The sequence below is a fragment of the Pan paniscus genome, chromosome 17 (assembly GCF_029289425.2).
Source record: "Pan paniscus chromosome 17, NHGRI_mPanPan1-v2.0_pri, whole genome shotgun sequence".
In the NCBI taxonomy this organism is placed as follows: Eukaryota; Metazoa; Chordata; class Mammalia; order Primates; family Hominidae; genus Pan; species Pan paniscus.
Genome location: NC_073266.2, coordinates 45579433 through 45601023, shown reverse-complemented (window position 1 = coordinate 45601023; position 21591 = coordinate 45579433). Strand labels below are relative to the sequence as shown.

General features: G+C 39.4%; 1 protein-coding gene across 1 annotated transcript in view; it reads left to right on the top strand.

Moving 5' to 3' along the window:
* CDH2 (cadherin 2) overlaps positions 1-21591 on the top strand; it is a 226047-nt gene that overhangs the window by 7692 nt on the left and 196764 nt on the right. The window lies entirely within an intron of this gene.

Sequence of the window (21591 nt, the reverse complement as noted above, 5' to 3'; positions counted from 1 at the left end):
CTTGATTAAGCAGTTTAACTTGGGTTTTTCAAAGTAGCATTGGGAGAATTAGTTGTATAGTGCTTTAAAGCAGCTTGAGCTATTTAAAAAGAGTTGCTATTATAAATATGGTATGGGAATTATAATGCAGAGATGTTTGATCCATGATCTGTTCTTAGATTTTCTTTCATAAAATACACCTAGCTATAATTTAAAAATTAGATAGTGTACTTACCTACTCCCATATATTGTAGTTTTAATTTTAATACTGATTTTTGTGTAATTAAAAACATTAATTGGCCATTATAATTTAAAACATGTATGCCCAGATTTTCTTTCCATTCTGATATGTTACTTAATGTTTGGGTGGATTAAATAATTAGTTTTAAAAAGTAAATTAAAAGGTGCATAGTTTGGAGTTTTTATTATTCCAGAAATCACTGGCACTAAAAATGTAAAATGACTCTTTTCTCCCTTCATTACTAAAATACACTTTGAGTTTTCTTAACTTTCTTCTGTTGCACTAAATATTGGACTTTGATGTTACTGCTTTCGTTAAAGGTTGTAAGGATTGCCCTTTTAGTTTTTTCCCACATCTGCAGTTTTAAGACATTCCTCAATTTATTTTATATTTGGTAATTGTCAGTACGTCATTCACAGAACTCAGTAGAGCAGATACAGCAGAGAAAACCCTTGAAACTAGGTATTTGCTGCTGCCTCTTTAAAGAGTTTTTCAAGCCAATGTCTGGTAGTATTAAACCTCAGAAATTAAGTATTTTTAATTTCAGGGAAGGAAACTATTATGTTTCAGTTCATTGTTTCTGTAACTCTATGAGATAGGTGGTTTTGCTCTCATTTTAGAGATGGTAAAACTGGAACTCAAACATTCTGAATATGAGAATCCAGAATAAAACCATATTTGTCATATTCAAGTTGGGCTTGACTACAAAGCATACGGGTTTCTCCCTTTATCAGACTGCAGCCCTTTTTGTATAATACCCAGAGAATGACTGTCACAATAAAGAAGAGTTTCAGTTTCTCTCTACTTAGTTGATTTTTTTTCTTTAAATAATTAACTTTTGAATTACACTCTCTGTTTAATCTTGGCCTTAAATATTTTGCTTTCTTTTGGCATCTGAAGCCAAAACATAATGCTTGGTTAAGATTTTCATTCATTTTTCATGTGGTCTTTAGGAGAGAAAAAACATTTTAGAAGCATTCATAATCAGTTTTTAAAAGTTCTTCTAATTGTTTTGATCAACAAATAATATGCTGGTAAGTACTCAAAAATAATTTTTTTTAATGAATCTTGGAACTTAAAATACTTTCTGAAAGCCTATAAACTCTCAGGCCACAAGACTACACATTTTTTTTTGTAACTCTTTTTTCCATATTCTTCAGGGTGAAAGTAAATGCAAGATATTCCACCACCAATTTTTGAAAAGTTTTAATGTTTAATGTTCAAACATTTTCCATATTTGAACACTTTGCATTACTTTTTCGCACACTAATAATGTTATTTGGCATATTTTAATATACACGTCCACATCTTGAAATGACCCACTGCAGACAAGTTCCGGTGAATATTCTGTAGAGTAACTGAGTACAGATACTGATTTGTTTGCTGCTGGGAAAAACCTAGAACTATTTTACTTGTAACTTGACCTGTTGTTGGTGGGTGGATACACTTGGCTTGACTGTAATCTTGCACAAAATGTCTTGTTTGTTGGTTGGGAAACTATTAAGTGGAACCTGAAATAAAGGACTAAAAAAAATTACATTTACTAAATTGAAAGGGGATGTAATGCCCCCGCTCCCGCTTAACATAAATCTTTAATAAACTCGAAACTGTGACCACTTTGTTATTATTTTTCCTTTTGTTGTCTTAATTGGTTAACACAGACATTCAAAGTCTGAAGTTCATTCTTTATGGCTCTTGGGTTGAGTAAATAAAGAAAAGTCTGTTTTTGCAGCGAAAATATTGGCCTTTGGCACCCACTCTCTTGGTAAAGTCTATTTGGTGTCAACACCTTTACGATTGAGTTCTAATATCCTGCTACCTGATGTGATATTTTAGAGAACTCAAAATTCAGATTATGTACATATAATACACACATATACATTTACTTTATGGAAGTGTCAAATGCATACAGGAAAATATACATAGAAGTGGACAGCCTGCTAAATGTTCCTAAATGGAACATACTAGTTAATCAGCACTGAATCAAGACAGAGTTTTACCAGTACCTCCTTCCAATTTTAACCGTCCCTCAGTGGTAACTATTTATTTGACTTCCAACAGCATGATTTTTTTGCTCATTTATACTTTGTGAAACCATATTCTCTTTTGTGTCTGGCATCTTCCACTCAGTACGCAGAATCTTTCTTATATTTATATCGTATGTATTTGTAATTGTCACAAAATTAGGAAAGACGGACACTATAGAAATATATTGGAGGTAAGGAGGGTGAAATTGGTTTAAAATGGAAAGATTAATCGTTTTTTGCAGCTAAAGGCCACTCACACATTTATGGTGTCAAGCCACTAAATACCTTTTGTGGGTTTTCTTACAGTATCTTTTGCCATAGTTCTGGTAGTTTGGCAATATCACTTCAGCCAAATGCCAAATACATTTGGAATTCTGTTAAGTTATAGTCTCTCTTGTCTTTCCTTTTATTAGAATGAGAGTGGAGACAAAGAACTAAATATCTTTCTGACCTGAAGTTTTTAATCAGAAGATTTAGGTGTTAACAGACTCTAATCTTTTCAGCGATGCTTCTTAATACCTTCTCTGAGCTTACTAGTGACCCAGTTTTCAACAAGGCTTTACCCAGTTTTTTTGTTTTTAATTTTGGAAAGGTTACATTGAGGGTTTCTACTTCCACACACTGTGTGTATCCGGGTACCATTTACCTTTTTTTATATTTGTATATCTTTTTTAAAGATCTGAGAGTCTGCCAGGAGGGATGCAGATTGTCCACATTTGTCCCAGCATCTTTCTTTCTGGAGGCCTTTTCTGTTTATAATGGTTTAGTAGCTCTAGATTGTTGGTAGAGGCTTCCATGCATAATGATGAAGACTTAAGGAATCAAATTCCATAGGTAATTGCCCACCAAGGATTTGTTGGCTTCAAAGCTTCTCTTATTTATCTTCTTACACTTGTGGACTTAATTTTACCATATTTTAAAGATTGTGCTTTTGGTGTGGCCTTAGCTGATTGATAGGTAATTTGTATTTCACTTGCTTTTGCCTCTACACATTGTTTTGCTGCCATAAAAGTAATTGTGTACATACCATGTTTGTGTTTGAGGACTTCACTTCTTATTCACAGTTCTGTCTTTTTTTGTTTGACAGATAAGAACATTTGGGGAGAATATGATAACCATTGATTTAATTTACAAATTGATTTAGAATTAAGTACCTTGTAAATGTAACTGAGTTAAATTCATGATTTGGTTTATGATCCTTCTCTTTATTTGAGGCCTTCTTGATGAAGCTGTGTTTTAAAGGGAGATAGTGGTGTACTCAAACGTCGATAACAGTGGATTATTTTGCAGATTGCTTATAACATTTTAGGGTGCAAAATAAAGCATTTGGAAAGACAGGTTACTTTTTTTAGTATTTGCATATATAATAGATACTGTCAAGATTGTGATTCCTTATTTTCATAAGTCTTGGTTCTTCATAATTAAAATACAGACATATATATATATATATATATATATATATATATATATGAGTGTGTCTGAATTACTTCTCTTTGGTAGGTAAGCAGTCATATAAATTGAGACCTGTCCACCTCCAAAGACAGCTTCCTCAAACCTCACACTATGTCAGATATTACTTATCTGTTTGTGTTTTCACATACAGATATTTTACTTACCTGAAATTTACTTTTCTATGTGTTTTGTGGAAAGAGGTCTTGCTTTATTTTGTCCCCTGGATTTTGTATATGTGGTGACATATATACACACAATAATACATTTGGCATTTGTTAAAGTTTCTGTTTTTCTGAACTGAAATGCTTCTTTTTTCAAGTACATCATTTCTGTAGATTTCTAAATCTTTTTCTTTCTTTTCTCTTACGTTACACTGACTTAGTAGCCTGAAGAAGCAGTGTGACACAGTGGTTAAGATTGGGGACTCTGAAAAAAAGAAAAAAGAAAAAAAAAAAAAGACTGGGGACTCTGAAGCCAGATTTGCATTGGTTCCCTGGCTCTGACACTTGTTTTTTGTGTGGACTTGGACAACACATTTGATATTTCTCTCTCAGTATGCCCATCTGTAAAATAGGGATAATAAATAGTATCTATCATAAGGTTGTTATGAAGAATAAATGGGTTAGTGTGTGTTTGTGCGTGTGCATATATAAATCACTTAGAAAAGTGCTTTCAGGCTGAGTGTGATGGCTCACAGTTGTAATTCCAATACTTTGGGAGGCTGAGGCCAGAGGACAGCTTGACCCCAGGACTTTGAGAACAACCTGGGCAACACAGTGAGACCTCCCTCTCTACAAAAAATAACTAGCTGGGTTTGGTAGCTGGGTGTGGGAGCACACACCTGTAGTCCCAGCTATTCCAGAGGCTGAGGCAGGAGGATCACTTGAGTTCAGTAGTTCAAGGTTACAGTGAGCTATGATCACAACACTGCACTCCAGCCTGGGCAACAGAGCAAGAGTGTGTCTCTAATAATAGTAATAATAATAGAAAGAGAAGTGCTTTCATATAGTGAGCAAGATGTTGGATATTTATTTGAAGATTTTGGGACCTGGTCATTACCATTGTTTTGCACAAACACAATCAATGGATAATGTAATTGTTTGAATAAGTTTGAGCACTTAATGCATGCAAGACTTTGTTCTATATTCAGTGTGACAACCAGATAAATTATAGCTCAGCAGGGACTACCTACCACCAGTGTTCCATCGACCACACCTGGAAACCACAATTGAAGGGCAAATATTTTAACAATCCTCCTTAAATTTTAACAGATGTTATCTAGGCTGATATAATTCCACTGTCTTTATAATTAGGGGAAGGAATTAGTGTATGTAGAGTGTTAATTCTGCCAGTGATTTGATTTGGAAACAACGGGTATATCAGATAGGAGCTTTTCTGTTGTCTCCTCCTAGATCTGTCTCTTGCTTCTGTAATTTAATTGTTTCATATGCTAGTAAGGACCCATGTGTGTGCACATGTGGGAGTATGTGTGTGTGTGTGTCTGTGTGTGTGTGTTTTGAGACTAGGCTAGAATCAAAGTTACTCAGCCTCTGAATGCTTTTAACATGATGAAGACAACCCTGTAGAGGAGAGGGTTGAGTGTAATGGTACCATATTGGTTGACGCCAGCACAGCATCTGGGAAAACAGGGAAGGTGGATTCATAGTTCTCATAGGTGCTGATGGTTTATTGACGATTAGATGCAGGAAGTGTTGCCTTTAACTTAGTATCTTTCTATTCTAATAGTAGCTTTTCATTTTTTAGTAATTACTATGTACCACACGTGATTCAAAGCACTTTACATGTATTAACTCATTAAATTCCTCCCCAAATATACCCAATTTACATATTAGGACACCAAAGCATGGTGAGGTTATCTGAGCTGCACAAGGTTATTTTGTTAAATGTTGGAGCTGGGGTTTAAATGCAAGTAGCCTGATGTCAGGGCCTGTGTATCTAGGTTTGATATGTATTTGAATCTAGGCAGAAAAACACCGAAAGCAGATTGACATCCATTTGTATTTTATATATATATGAAGGTCACTTTTGAAAAATAATTTTTTATTGTGAAATGTGATATGATAGAGGAGTCTATAAAGTGTATGTGTACTATTTAAAGGACAATTAAAGCATATAAAGTACATCCATGTAACTACCAGCCTGGTTAGGAAAACAGAATATTCCTACTTCCTTGGACATCCCCAGAGTACTGCATCCATTCCCCTCTCTCCACCCAGAGTTAACTACTATCTGGCAGAGAGAACTACTATCTGGGTTTTTCTAACATTTATTCATTGCTTTCCTTTGTAGTTTTATCATCTATATAGACATTTTTATATATGCATATACATCATGCATAGATGTATACATGTATCATGCATGTGTATATATAATGTATTTTTCTGTGATTTGCTTTTTCTACTCAGCATTATGTTTATAAGATTCAGCTGAGTTGTATAGCTGTAATTTATTCATTTTCACTGCTGTAGAGCATTGCATGCTATGAATATGGTACAATTTACTTATTTGGTTTATTGTTGATGGACTTGCATGTGTGGTTTCAGTTTTTTGCTGCTGTCAACATTCTTATGCATGCCACCTGGGTATAAATGCCAGGGATACTCTAGGGCTGTGTTCCCCAAACTTTATATGAGAATCACCAGAAAGCTTGTTTAAATGTGGATCCCTGGCCCTAGCCCTGATAGTCTGATTCAGTAAGCCTACAGTAGAGCCTGAGAATTTGCCTGTCTGGCAGACTCCCAGGTGATGGAACACTGTTCTGCTCTTGGATGTGTACCAAGGAGTAGAATTGCTAGATTGCAAGGTATGCATGTTTTCATCATTACCAGCTAATGCAAGATTGTGTTTTCCATACTGGTCTGCCAGCAGTATGTGCATAGTTTCTCCCTAATTTTAGGATACTTGTTGTAGTCAAACCTCAACATTTAAAAAAATCTGGTGGACTGCATAATAATGTCTCATTTTGGCTTAAATTTGAAATCTGGTTTCTGATGAGAGTTTTTCTATGTATTTTGACCTTTTGGTTTGCCTTGAAGTGTCTGTATGAACACTAGCCTGTTGGATGAAGTTTGTAACTTGTCTGTAGCTTGGCCTTGCTGTGTGTTTCTCATTCTCTTCACCTAACATTTTCAGTCATGGCTTGTGTAGGTGTGTTTTGAAGCACTGAGAACCTTCTAGATAGCCGACACAGGGGATTAATATTTACTGAGTGCTTACTATGAGCCAGGCCAAGCACTTGACCTGCATTTTCATATAATCCTCACATCAATCCTCTGCAATAGGTAGACGTTATTATCATTATCCATCTTACAGATGTCTGAACAGAGATTGGCTGAAACCACTCACCTGAAGGCACACTGTTGTGAGGTGGCTGGCCAGGGCTTTAACAGTGCTTTACTTTCCTGATAACAACTCGGCCAGTTCCTTGAAAGTCTGCAAAAGAATGGACCCAGTGGGAGCAAGATTAGTCTATTCTGGACTTTGAAGGATTGTTGCCTAAAGGAGGATTTGGACTTTAGAATGAGAATTTAAAAGATCTCAGTTTCATGGAGCAAACTCGGCTTAAGAATGGGAAAATCTAACAGATTGAGCCAGATGCAGGATAGGCTACCAAAGAAGCAGGCAGTTTCTGCCGCTGGCCATGCAGCTTCTTGGTGGTGACTCGGAGATGCAAGTGTCTCATGAGCTGTTGATAGTTCCTTCTGTGAATCACTCTCTTTCTCCTGACCTCACCCCACCTTGGCCCAGTTCTGTACTCACCCAGCAATCTAAGGGCACATGTGGCTTTCTGTTCCAAGCATTTGTGCTCCCCTAAGTACATGAGGGGTCTTGGTTGAGTGCCTCAAACTCAGCACAGAGACATCCTAGTGGGCCTGAGGCCCTGCTGGCACTTCAACAATGTTATTTGGACCAACTTCTTTTTGATCGTTTAGCCTTGGCCTTTGAGTATTCAGTAAGATTGAGACTTTGTAGATAATTTTGTTGTCTTTGAAGGGACCTAAGCAATAATGCTCCTTATCTATTTCAGTTCTGGACAAATAAGACAAAAGAATCAGTACATAGAGAACCAAAATTACAACATTTATTACTGATAAAGACAAGGTTAGAGAATGTGGCTTTAATCGTTCACATCTCAGATTTAGTTACCCTTGGCGTCCCATCTTTGACAGTGCTCCCATCTGTCGAAGCTTACGGACCTATAGCTTAACAATATTTGCATGACATAGGTGGCGTGGCTCTGACAGGAAGAAAAGGTGATGAAGAGCCTGGGTTCTGTATGCCCACTCGTTTTATCTAAGTTGGCCAAAGGTCAAGAATGTTATTACTAGTGCAGCTCCCACTACATGGAAGTAGAGGATGAGGGTTACACTCTGACGGTCCCCAAATTTTGGATTGACTGTTGAGCTCATGTTCTTAGTCATCAAGTGTGTGCTTATTCCAAAATGTGGCAACTCCCCTCAGAGGGCGAGATGGCCATCTGTCAGGACAGACTTATTCCCAACTTCTTGAAGTCTTGGAAGATCTATAACTTTGCTTTTTTTTTTTTTTTTTTTTTCCGAGACAGGGTTTCACTCTGTCACCCAGGCTGGAGTGCAGTGATGCAGTCTCGGCTCACTGCATTCTCCTCCTCCCGGGTTCAAGCTATTTTCCTGCCTCAGCCTCCCAAGTAGCTGGGACTACAGGTGTGCGCCAACATGCCCAGCTAATTTTTGTATTTTTTGGTAGAGATGGGGTTTCACTGTGTTGGCCAGGCTGGTCTCGAACTCCTGACCTTAGGTGATATGCCCGCCTTGGCCTACCAAAGTGCTGGGATTACAGGCGTGACCACTGTGCCTGGCCAGCTTTACTTTTTAAAGAGTTCCCAAACCAAATGATGACCACAGCAACAGTCTTAACAGTTTTCAAAGTTAGAAAGCAAACCAGGCTCTGCTCTGGAAGAGTCATCCAGGTGAAATTGTTTCTCAGTGTTCCAAAGAGCACAGTAGAGAGCTCGTGGTATGTGAGGGATGGACTGATAGTGGGCAGAGAAAACATTCTTCATTTTAACCTTTCCTGGATGCTGGTCAGTCTAAGCCTCTTGTCTGTAATCTGCAAGCTTTGAACTAAACAAAGTTGAAAGGGGGAAGTGGAAACATAAAGATACTGAATATGCTAGATGAGAAAAAAGGCATCTCAAGAAGGACAAGGACCATTGGACATTTCTGAACCTTGTGCTAGGTGACAGTATCTCAGATGCCAGCTTTCTGAAAGAAAACCCGGTATGCATGAGGTACCCCAAATGGTAAATAGGAAGTGCTAAACAACCTCCCACTGGGAGCCTCTCCCCAGTTGGGTTTTGGTTTGCAGTCAGCCTGTTCAAACCTCCTTTCCCTTTGAGACTTTCCCTTCATCTCCCTTGGATCTGACAGCCCAGTGTTATCACCATGTTGGGTTCGGTCTGGTGGTTGACTGGTGGAACAGGTGTTTTCAGTCTCGGGCCCCACTGGCTCTTTCTCTGCCATTTACTATGGAGTTGCTTTGGCCAAAGACGGCTGCCTCAAGGGAAGATTTCTTGTTCACTTGTAAAGGCCATCCAGACCACTTGGTGGAGGCTGACCCTTGAGCCAGTGGTCGAGCTGTCAGAATCCATGCTGTCCCCACCTTGCCCAAGTGAGACCCTTGCTAGTGTTCTTGAACTCAGTGTTATTAAAAAATAACAAACACTGCTCATTGACTAGTCTTTAGGCAGTAGATTTTGAAATAATCCTCTTTTTATGCCCCTCAGCACGTTCAAGCTGAGGCCCCTCAGCACTTCCAGAGTCCTGAGCTACCTTAGACCATTGCCAAGGCCAAATTGCGGCAGCTTTCACCCAGATTGTGGCATCCCTCACCCAAATTGTTCACCACTGGGCTAAGGTCGCTGTGCATCCTGCCTCTTTTCTATTCTAGGATCCTTGGCCTATAGTCTTTCCTGAGGTCCTGCTGGTTTTTTTTTATTTTTTTCTCGAGGCGCTACCTCTTAAACAGCTATCATTTTCCTGGAGATAAGCTACCCTAAGTGGTGGTCAAGCATCAAGGTCAAAATACTCTGTGGTTTAGAAATTTAAGCCTTTTGATGTTAAAAGCCACCTCTCCAACTATAAAAACCAGCCACCCTACACAATCAAGGCTATAAACCACCAAGTTAAAAAAAAGTGCCGGGGGCCAGGCGCGGTGGCTCACGCCTGTAATCCCAGCACTTTGGGAGGCTGAGGTGGGTGGATCACCAGAGGTCAGGAGTTCGAGACCAGCCTGGCCAACATGGCGAAACCCTGTCTCTACTAAAAATACAAAAATTAGCTGGGTGTGGTATAGGACACATGTAGTCCCAGCTATTCAGGAGGCTGAGGCAGGAGAATTGCTTGAGCTGGGGAGGCGAAGGTTGCAGTGAGCTGAGATTACGCCACTTCACTCCAGCCTGGGTGACAGAGTGAGACTCCCTTTCAAAAAAAAAAAAAAAAATTGCAGATCCTGAGTAAAGCACCCTTTTCCCACTGCCAGAAGCCCAAGTTCCTCCATGAGTACTTTCTTCCCCTACATTGGACTCCTTTTTTATTTCTCAAGATCCCCAGATAGTTCACCAAGTGCTGAAGTCTTTGAAAGGGCCCAGTAAATAGGACCTGTCCTCCCTGTCTTGAATTCTGAACCGAGGGAAATGTAAGCCAGCAGAATCAGAAAATACGAAAGGAAAATATCACCGTAGTCCTGATAAGCACTAGGCTGGCAGGCATGGCCTTCATCTATTGGCAAGTCCCCCTTACACTGAATCCCAGAATCCCAGCATTTCAAAGACATGCCCACTTCCTTCCACTGCCAGATTGCTGCAGGGAATCTGTGAACTCCCAGCATGGAAAATGAGATCACCAAGCTTCTTTTCTGTGGACCTGTGACTCCCAGATGGGCGGAGTAGGGGACAGGGTTGGGCACCAGCTGCTCAGATTATTCTTTCAAATGCAGGCTTCAGGTAAGTTTGGTCCATCCCTCTTTGTTTAGCATAACACTTTACAAACTTTTTAGTCTCAGGACTCTTTTACGTGCTTAAAAAATTATTGAGTTCTTCAGTGAGCTTTTCTATTGTAGATAATATCTATTGCTGTTTACCATAGAGAATTTAAACTGAAAAAATTATATATTCAATTCACTTAAAATATTAAACCAGTTGTATGCGTAACATAAATAACAATTTGTATGAAAAATTACTATATTTTCCAAAAGAGAAAAACAAGATTAGTGGGAAGAGTAGCATTGTGCCTTTACATTTTGCAGTGTCTTTAATGTCTGGCTTAATAAGAAGATAGCTGGCTTTTCATATCTGCTTCTGAATTTTCTCTGTTAAGGTATCACACATAACATAGCCTCTGGAAAACTTTACTTTACACTTGTGAGATAATGAGAGTGAAAAGGGCAAATATGTTGTAATATTATGGAAGTGGCTTTGATTTTGTAGATTCCCTGAGAGGGTCGTGGGAACTCCTAGGAGTCCACTCCTCGGACCATACTTTAAGAATTGCCATTCAGGGTAAGACTGACTGGGCAGTGGAAAGCACTGGGACAGTGAGAGTTAGCAGAGCGCCTTCCCATGGAATGAAGCATCAGGAAGGGAAGAAGCATTTCCTCTATGGGTTACACTGTGAAACTATCCAGATGCCAAACATCAGTCACCCAAGATATCCATGGGTGGACAATGCTTGTCCTTCACCCTTGAGTTGAAACTGGAACTGACGATATTAGCTCTGCAACCTCTCAGCCTGCAGGGCTTGGAGATTTATTTCTTTATTGCTTGATCTATTAGAACACCACTGGATGGGGTGCTGCTTCCAGAATAAGTTCAGGAAAGGCTTTGAACTCTGGCGTTATGCCTCCTTTCGCTGCAATGCATTTCTGGAAGCTGTGCCTTGAATGTTGTTTTCTCACAAGAATAATGCTATAATTGGGTTGTGTTTATCTTATCAGGGACTCAGAATTACATAAATCATCACTATGGCCAGCTACTCAAATTAAATCAGAGTTACGGGGACTGTAAACATCTGTAACCATTTTTAAAAAGTGAAACCATGCTCCAGGTTTTATGAAATGGGCCTAATTGTACATGAATACAGGGGACTCCAGAGCAAATAAAGTGTATAAAGAGTTCATTATAGACTATAATTATTCCTTCATCAATATCACCTCTGAAAATTAACATACTAGCCATGATAGCTATTGACTGATAACTTTCCATGTATACTTTTAGAAGAGTTTGGGCTGGGGGTGGGGGTGTGAGGCTTTGATTTGGAGGAGTTAAAACAAAATGTTTAAAAAAGTTTTACCTGAAGTCTTTTTTTTCCTAATTTTTTCCGTAGTGAACAGAAACATTGAAATTGTTTTATTAGCATATATCACATATCATATGTGAGAATCATATTTTAGGAGAAAGTTTATTATGGCAGCAGGCAGATTTTTCACTTAGTCTCAATTCATATAGGACAATTTCCAGCCCTTAGCCAGTTAGGTACTATGTGTCAATGTATGTGAATGCTTCCTAATGGAAGTTGTAGTGGTTGGGTTAAGGGTAATCCCCAAGGCCTTTTGATGCCGGTTTGAGTAGTGTCCCTAAATTGACTAACTAGATGACTTAGGGCAGTTTTTTTTAAGTTAGTTTCCTTGCCTGCAAATTGGCGGTACTAACAGCATCTACCTCATAGGGTTATTGTGAGGACTATTTAAGATATATTGCATGGAAAGCATTGTAGCATGCTTTTTGGCACATATTAAGCACTCAGTAAATATTTGCAGTCACTGATATTGAGTGTCTTTAGTTGAATGAATTTCCAAGTTCATTATAAACAGTCTAATGCCAAGTGCTATACTATTTGATAACATTTTGAGTATAAACGTGTTGCAGTCTCTGCTGAGTGTAATGAGTTGACAGGACAGAATCAATCTGAGCCATGATTGGCCATCTCTCCTGGAATGCCACGGGTACTTCTGGAACTTTTTCTGACTGTTTAATTGCACAGCTGCCTGGGCCATTATCTAATGATAGTATTAGCCTTTTATCTGCCAATTAAATCTGTAAGTACATTGTTACTACCTGTTACATTAAGCATCCACTTCATGGTAAGCTCCTGTCTATCTTTTGAGACTTTACTCAAGGAAGCCTGGAAGCCTAGGAAGCCTCTTCTCACTTTGGCAGAGGAGATTTGGGATTGCACAGAGGTCTATGTGGATGTCACTCGATGTATGTTTTCATATTGTCCTAAGCCTTGATAGGTTCTACTCCTGGGAAGGTGACATTCTATACCACATTTTGTATGCAGACCCAGATTTTGACCCAGATTTTTGTCCATCAAACTCTTGTATTGTGGTGCTGCCTTTTAGCTAAGAGTTCAGTTTCAACAGTTTGCAGTTTCCTGTGCCAGCATCAATGCTATTTTTGCCTATTCTCTTTGTCCTTACTTGATTAAAAGAAATGACAATGAGAAAACTAAAAGTACTGATACTAGAGATACTCAAGGACACATCCTAATAAGATAATTAAAATAAAGATGAAAATTACTAGGCGGTCAGATGGGGCAAATGTGTGGCCTCAGTGTGGTATTCATTGAACCTAAGCTGGTCTAGAGCACATCATGAAGGCAAGAAAGAGTTAAAAAACCCATGCAAGACAAGATAATCTCCTTCCAGGATGGTACTTGACAAAACAAAAATATTGCAGCTGTTCAGGGTTAAACTTCTGCACGTTTTAAGCATTTTTGCAGGGATGTGAAATTCAAAGTGCCATCGGTGGCATTACTGACACAGAGAAAATCTTGAAGAGTGGCAGTAGCTCTTGAATAGTCTTCTTAACATAGCCTCCAACATCATGGATGGAATCCTGTGAGATGTCGAGAATCTGGCAACTGTAATTGTATGGTGAGAAATTGGATTAAAAAATAAAAAAATTAGTCATGCCGAATGTTCTCGAACAGTTTCATTACTCTATCACCATGTACTCAACTAACCACGTTAACAGTGTCTTCATTAACTGTTTATGTTCGCTTATGTCATTTGGAAGACATAACCGCATAATAAAAGTATTACCATAGTTGTCACCCTCCCTGTACTGCGGCTCCATCCCCCAACCCACAAATCACGTATCATGAAGGGAATTCCACTTGTGCGTCTTTTGTCCTTGTTTGTGAGTGAATTTCCTTTTTTTTGCAGGCTTGATTTCTTTAAGGTATTGCTTCTTCACAAAATAATTTTAAAATATTTCTCAGTTACTTACAGAACAAAGAGATAAAAGTCTCCACAATCAAAACAATACCAGCATCATAATAGTTAACCCTTGTCCTGTGGTGAATCACGTATTGTTTTTTAAGCCCTTTGTATTCTTCACAACAATCCTAAAGACCTGTACTTTAGCTGTTATTATTATTATTATTACAGAGGAGGAAGCTGAAGCACAGATGAGGTTACATGGCTTGCCAAGGTCACACAGGTAGTAGATGGTGGAGGCTGGATTTAAACCTGAGCAGGTTTGCTGCAGAGTTCTCAGTCTTAACCCAGTCCTACCCATTATTGCCCTTATTTCCACAAGGAATCAGGGGAGCAAACATAATGCAAAAGAAGGCCTCAGCTTTGTTGACTGCATTTGGTAATCTCCCAAACAATAATGTAATTGTTACAAGATTGTGACCATGGAATCTCTGATAGGGAAAAAGTAAGAGATCAGTGTTTTAATCCGACATCCAATGGATTACATTTAAGAGTTTATGATAACTAACTTAGTCTAGGTTTTGGTTAGGCAGTCTTCAGAGCCAGAAAGAAAAGTTATGATTTCCTTAGGTTTAGGCTGCTTTCAGAGGTGAAATTTTTAGCCAATAATCATAAATGATCTTAATGAGGAAGAGAGTGAGGAGACAAGGCAACTGAAGTCTGTCCATGGTGATTCCACATGGAATATTTAAGAGCTTGGATTTAGGAGTGACTTGGAGGAAATTGGAAAGCAGATTGAGTGACCAAGGATGACTATGAAAAAGAATAATGAGAACGGGAACCGAAAAGAGTAGTGGACTCGGCTTTAAAGCTCACAGCATTGAGACCGTGGAAAAATTTGAACAAGAACAAAAACAATGTCCCTGCGAGTGCAGAACCAGAACAGAGAGACTGATACTCACAGGCAAGCAGAACTACTCAACTCCTATTACACTTCTGTCCTCTCTAGACAAGGAGGTCGATCTTCAGCCTGGGAAGAGTAGAGTAAATACTTGTAAGAGGAAATTGAAACTCAAGATAGGTGAGCTGATTGTGCGAGAGCACAGAGCGGCACTAAATGAGTTCAGATCCTCTGACCAGCGTGAATTTCACGCTGGTGGGCCGAGAGGGCTTGTTGACTGCTTGTCATCCTTGAGGAATTGTGCAGACGAGGAGAATTGCTAAAGGACTGGAGATGGGGTAATGCTCTGTTCAAAGCAAAAGAAATTCAAAATCAAGAAGGTGTAGTTTTCAGAATAAAGAGAGCATGGGATTAAGAACAGAAAAACCATGGTTTCTGTATTCCTTTTTGTTGTTGCTAAGCTATTGGGTTTGAAGACTAGGGTCAAAAGGTAGCTGTGCTGTTTTGAGAACGTTCAGAAAGGTTTCCAGAGGTAAAGATAAGGGCTGGATGTGTGGCCACCACTTGCAGCACAGGCACTTGTTAAATACACAGATTTATCCATCATGCCTCTTGAGAGTCTGTTTTAATGAGTCTTGGGCTAGGACCCAAGAATCTGTATTTTAAACAAATGTCCCAGATTGCTTGCTGTGTTGAGTAAGTTTGAGACCTACCGGCCTGTATGGCAGATGTACCATGAGTTGGATTCGTGTTGCCCCAATAGTATTAATACTGTGATGACAAATAGCTAAGACATTGAATAACCATGTGCCAGACACTATCCTAAGTGCTTTACACATATTAACTCATTTAATCCTCTCATCTGCCCTATGAGTTGGTGCTATCTTTAGTACTCTTGTTATACAGATGGGGAACTGTTTCTTCTCAGAGGTCTGGCAGATAGTATCCATGGGACTGGGATTTAAAGCCAGGCAGTCTGACCTGTTGGAAGTTCATGCTGCAGTCACTCTGCTCTTCTTAAGAGCCCAGGGCTTAGGGCCCCGGGGGGTTGGGGGGTGTTGCCCCTGGGCATATTTCCCCAAACCATGTCTGGGCATGTGACGTACCCTGTTTTTAGCATCTAAGTAGCATCTACATGAAGACTTTGGGGTATCTCATTAGACTTTCTTGATACATAAAGCTGGAAGGAATGACTAAAGCCAGCTGGAATTATTAATTTATTGAGACCAAATTTTGGAGGGTTAAATATAAATTGCTCCCCCTAAGGACCCAAAATCAGCAGCAAAGATAATAGAGGAGGAAGCCATAACTTAACAGTTGCCTGGAAAAAAAAAAGATCAGGATGGTTTTGGTGGACTACAAGCTCAACATAAATCACCAGGGGCTTTGTTCTGCTGTACCTTTTGCCTGGAATGCCCTTTTCCACTTCCCCCTCTTTCTCCTGGCAAATTTTTAATCATCTTTAAAGTCAGAGCCTAAATGTCACTTCAGCTATGGAGTCTTCCTTGACTTCCACGGACAGATTTATCATCCCATTCTTTCTGCTTCTTTAGCACTTTGTTCCTGACATTATAGTTTTGCAATTATTTTTCCTACTTGCGGCACCCGTGTTCACAGCCACTCAGCTGGAAACCTGAGGGAAGGCATCATTTCCTCCCTCCCTCCCCCAGTGAGTCCCTGCCTCAGAAGGCCCTATCGATCTTAACTATCTTGGTATTGACAAAATCTGCCCCTTTTTCGTTCCTTGCAGCCCCTGCCCTGACTCAGGTCTGTGTCCTAGCTTGTCTCCCAGTTGTCACTTGTCATCCCCTATCACACACACACTTTCCCACAAAACTATCAGAGAATTCTCTGTCAGATGCATTCGGTCTGTGCTTAAAATCTGTCCCTGGCTGCCCCAGCCAACAGGATAACCCCAAGCCCCCAACCATTTGTGATCTAACCCTGTCTAACTCTCCAGCCTCAACTTTTGACATCCTGCCTTGCTTCTTGGAGTCCAGCGACACTGAACTCATTGTTATTCCCCAGGCACTATGCTGTTTCTTGCTGCCTTGTTTTAGTTCAAGCAATGACTGCCTAGGATGGTTTTCCTGCCACTCTCTAGCGCCTTGCTACTCCAGCTCTCTGCTTGGGAAGCCCCCAGATTCCCTGCCCTGGGCTTTGCTCATATCCTCTGCATATCTTAACCTCCCACATTAAATCTTGAGCTCCTTAAAGGCAGGGGCTATATCTTGTTTTCTGTTTCTAGTGGCAAATGAACACTCAGTACATGTTTCTTGAAAGATTGTATTGTAATTATTTGTTGTACTTGGAAAGACTACAGAGTTTGAATCCTGCCTCTTTCTCTCTTGGATGTGAGGTCTTGGGTATTTCACTGTACCTCTGTGTGAGAATCTATTTGCTCATTAGCAAAATGCAGATAGTTTAACCCCCTTTTAAGGGGCCTGTTGTAAGAATGAAGTGAGATAACAATGTGATACGAAACTTAACACACTATTCGAGGGATCTGCAAACTACACTCCTGCTGCCATTATTTTTGTCTGGCCAAGAATATTTTTTACATTTTCAAATGCTTTTAAGCAAGAAAAAGAAGAAGAATATCTTTCAAGACTTGAAAATGGAATGAAATTCAAATTTCAGGGTACATGAAGTTTTATTAGAATGAACACAGCCATGTTCATTCATATACTGATTGTCTATGACTGCTTTTGCACAACAGCAGCAGATTGAGTAGTTTCAGCAGAGATCCTATGGACTACAAAGCCTGAAATACTTAGTTTACCCTTTACAGAAAAAGCTTGCCAACCCATGCACCATTCAAATATTAGGGAAATGTATGTTATTCACAACCTCCTCCTCATACCCACAGATAACTTGTTGAGGGTAGGATGCCTCTTTCTCCTCTTGGAAGTTCCAGAATTTCATCCTAGGCCTGGCAGAGTGATGACTTTATGTGGGAGTAAGCCTCAGGGGCTGGGTTTTGGCTTTCTGGGATGCAGGATGTTCCAAGAGTGATGAGGCTACTTGAGCAGACAGTGATCCTCATACCGATAGCAGTGTTAATGGGTAGGTAGATACCTCTTTTTCATGTGTTGCTGTAGAACAGGTTTTCTTAACCTTGGCTCTGTTGACATTTTGAGCTTGGCACTCCTTTGTTAGGGATGCTGTGCTGTGTGTTGTATAATGGTTAGCAAATTCCCTGCTCTACGTATTTTATAATGAAAAAGAGAAAATACCAGAAACCAACTGAGAGCCAGTAGCCACTAGTAGCCAGTAGCACCCCCTCGCAGTTGTGACAGCTAAAAATGTGTCTGCACATTGACAGATGTCCCCTGGGGAGCAAAACTGTCCCTGATTGAGAGCTACTGTTGTAGAACATTCAGGCATTAGCTATGGGTTAGACCAGAGAACCTCCAGTGCCCAACAAGGATTACCACCACAGTGCAGTCAGCCCCCCAAGGGGATTCTGCTCATCAGCTCTTGGTCTCCTGCAGTCTCATACCTGGTATCAGCCACAGCCTTGTAGGGTTGCAGGGAGAATTGAATGAGATACTGATTTACCAACACAGTGCTTGGTGCAAAGTAAGCCTCCACTATGTCCAGCTGGGAGCTTGTATTCATTTGAGTGCTTCCTGTTTGTTTTTTGAACTTGGTAACTTTGCTATTTTTTGACTGAAAGTTCAGAGAGGAAATAAATAGGGAGAATATATATTTTAACAATTTTATGGAGATTGTTTTTAAGAAAATACATTATAGATTAGTATTGTGGATCCAGGATTATATTATTTTGTGGATCCGTTTTGTCTTGAGGAAGAAGAATTTAGGAAAGTTTCAGCTATTTAAGATGAATATGAAATTATTCAAAGTATGACATGACTTCCATGGATATTTAATATTAGTAGTCAGTATTCATTAGAGATGTGCTTTAAGAGCATTTTTTCAATAATTCTCATGGCCAACCTGGCTGGTTGGTACCCTTTTTTACATGAGGAAAATGAGCATGGAGAGGTTTAGTAAGGGGCAGCACATTGAGGACAGAAGGTCCCTTTTCTGAAATAAGGCAGAGAACAAAAGAGGTGAACATTCACTGTCTTCCTGACAGCTTCGACATGGCCCTGAAATCCTATTTCTGTGGGTTTGGACCAGGAACTTGGTGCCGCTGATTCTCCTGCCTTAGGGCAGATCCACTGGGAAACAAGATTGAATAAAAGCTTACGGTTTTCCTCTAGTCTTGAGACTTTCTTGATCTCTGAGTTCTTACCCACAAACCCGCATACTCTACTACCCTGAACGCCCCCATTTGAAACGTGACCCCCATCTGCTCCGTGCCTTCCATCGCTGGCTTCTGGCCACTGCGTTTCTGGGCTCCAGCCTGACCTGTCCTGGGCTAGCACCTGCCATGCTTCACTGCTCTTAGAAGCCTGGGCTAGAAGGGTGAAGAGGCAGACTCGTAACATGTTGGTGGGACACAGGTTTACAACACATTTGTCCATTTTATATGGCAAACTGGGGAGTTCCCTGTGTTCGTTTGGGTTAGCTAAAAGCAAAAGCTTTCCTTCACTCAGTGCCTGCACTGTGCCAGGCATGGACAGTACCTGGATGTTTACACGTGTCAAGTATCAGACTGTCTCCCAGTGTCCCAAATTTGATGGGTGTTGGAAGCCTCACTTCTTATTTCTCAATTGGTTTCTGATATTTTCTCTTTTTCATTATGAAATATGTAGAGCAGATAGTTTGTGAGGTGAATACTGTAATTTGTACCTATGTGTCTATGCAGATCTTTACATTTTACCTGGTTTCCTTCAGTCTTTTTGAAAGAAAGTAATTATTACAGATAAAATTGAAGCCACTTGTACAATCTTTCCTGATGCCTTTCCTAGTTTTCCTTCCCTTGGGGTAACCACTATCCTAAATTTCATGTTTATCACTATGTTGTTTTCCTTTTCTTCTTACATAAGTATGTGTTCAAAACATTATGTTATCTTTTGTGTTTAAATTTTATATAAGCGGAATCATCAGTCATGATTTCTACTTTTTTTTGCAAGATTTCATACTGCAGTGTGCCTTGTCTTCAGTCTGAATTTGGGATGTCGCACAAATGGGTTTCTGAACTTACTAAATAGTCATCTGTAGGTTGATTTATAATTAAATTTATATCTTAATCATACATGGAACTTAAAGAAACTGACTTTTTGTTTTGTTTTAGTTTGCCTCTGAGATGTAGCCATTTGGATAAATGTAGTTCCAGTTCTTTCATTTTAATGTTGTTTTCTTCTTTTGGCTTTGTGATGATGTATTAGTCCATTCTCCTTTTGATGGACATGTACAGAATCTCTGCTATTACAGTCATGTTTCAGTGGACATTCCTGCACATGTCAACTGGAGCACTCATGTGGGGTAATATTTCCGTAGGAATATGGAGGATATATCCACATTCATCTTTACTAGAGTTTGCCAAAATATATGCCAAGGTAACTGTACCAGCTTCCACTCACACCTTTTTAGGGGACTGGTTCTTCTTTATTCTTCACTTGATACAGCCCTTTCTTGCACATAACAGACTTAAAACTACTTACTCATTCGACGGGCCTGAACTAGTATCTCACTGTTGCTCCTAAAAATTTTTTGAGAATAAATACTGTGATATTTAATACTGTTCAAATTTAATTTATTTCTTATTTTCTTGGATTTGAAAAGAACAGTTTATTAGATTGGTCTAGATTTTTGCAACATTAGTATTTGCAAAATTTCACATGCATAATTCAGGTAGTCATTTAATTATGAAGCTGCCCTGCATTGCTTCATCCAGACAGTTGTTCTGAGATCTCTCTGTTTCTGGGACTTCCCTTCTCCTTCCTCTCAATTTCTGGTTCTCACTAGGGTGGACTGTCCCTAATGCTGTCCCTATGGCCACTGGAATCCCTTCATTGGGTAGCCTCATTCTACTCGTCCTTCCTCTGTATTTGAATCCCCATTAGTAGATGGTAGAGTTTCCTATAATTAATGCAGATGCTACAGGAGCTCTGCTGAGGGCTGACTGTCCTCCAATTGTGTCAGTAGGGCTGAAAGAAGTAGGGCAACTAACTTGGAGGGTTAGCTAGACAGTAGTAGGTATGACTGAGTTTTAAGCACACTGAGTAAATTAACTGTGCATATGATGATATAGAAAATGACAGATACTTGGTTACTTTCTAATTTTAAGTGTAAAAACATAGTTGTATTAATCTTTACTTAAATTTTTAATGTATCACTGTCCTTCAAATTATAGAAATAAATATATAGTTTTGATTGGTTTTACTTGGTATAAAATATTATCTGTCCCACTGTTGTAAGTATATTATAATTTTATTTTTAAATGAACGTGGCATCTTGAAACCAGTTTTATAGAAAATTAGCTAAAAATATAAAAATCTGTGTACTTGAATGTATACATTTTTCATGAAAACTTAAGTTAGTGATGGTGATTTGTGGAGCCCAAAGACTATTTGGCTGTCCCCCAAACCCCACGCCCACTTGGTGGTTCTTCAGTCACAATGAGCATTTTAATGGAAATGTTCAGTCCTTAGAAGAACCTAGAATGTGTATTATTTCGCTTTTACTGGACTAGACAAGTGGGATTTGTTTCTTCTACTCCAGTTATCAAAATGATTAACCCTTTGCCCTCTACATTCTAATTGTAAGCACTTGGAAACAAAGGGGTTGTTTGTACAAGATAGTTGAAAAAATGAGGCTTTATGCCAAGTGGAATGTTTCTCAGTTGAAGGAGGTAGCAA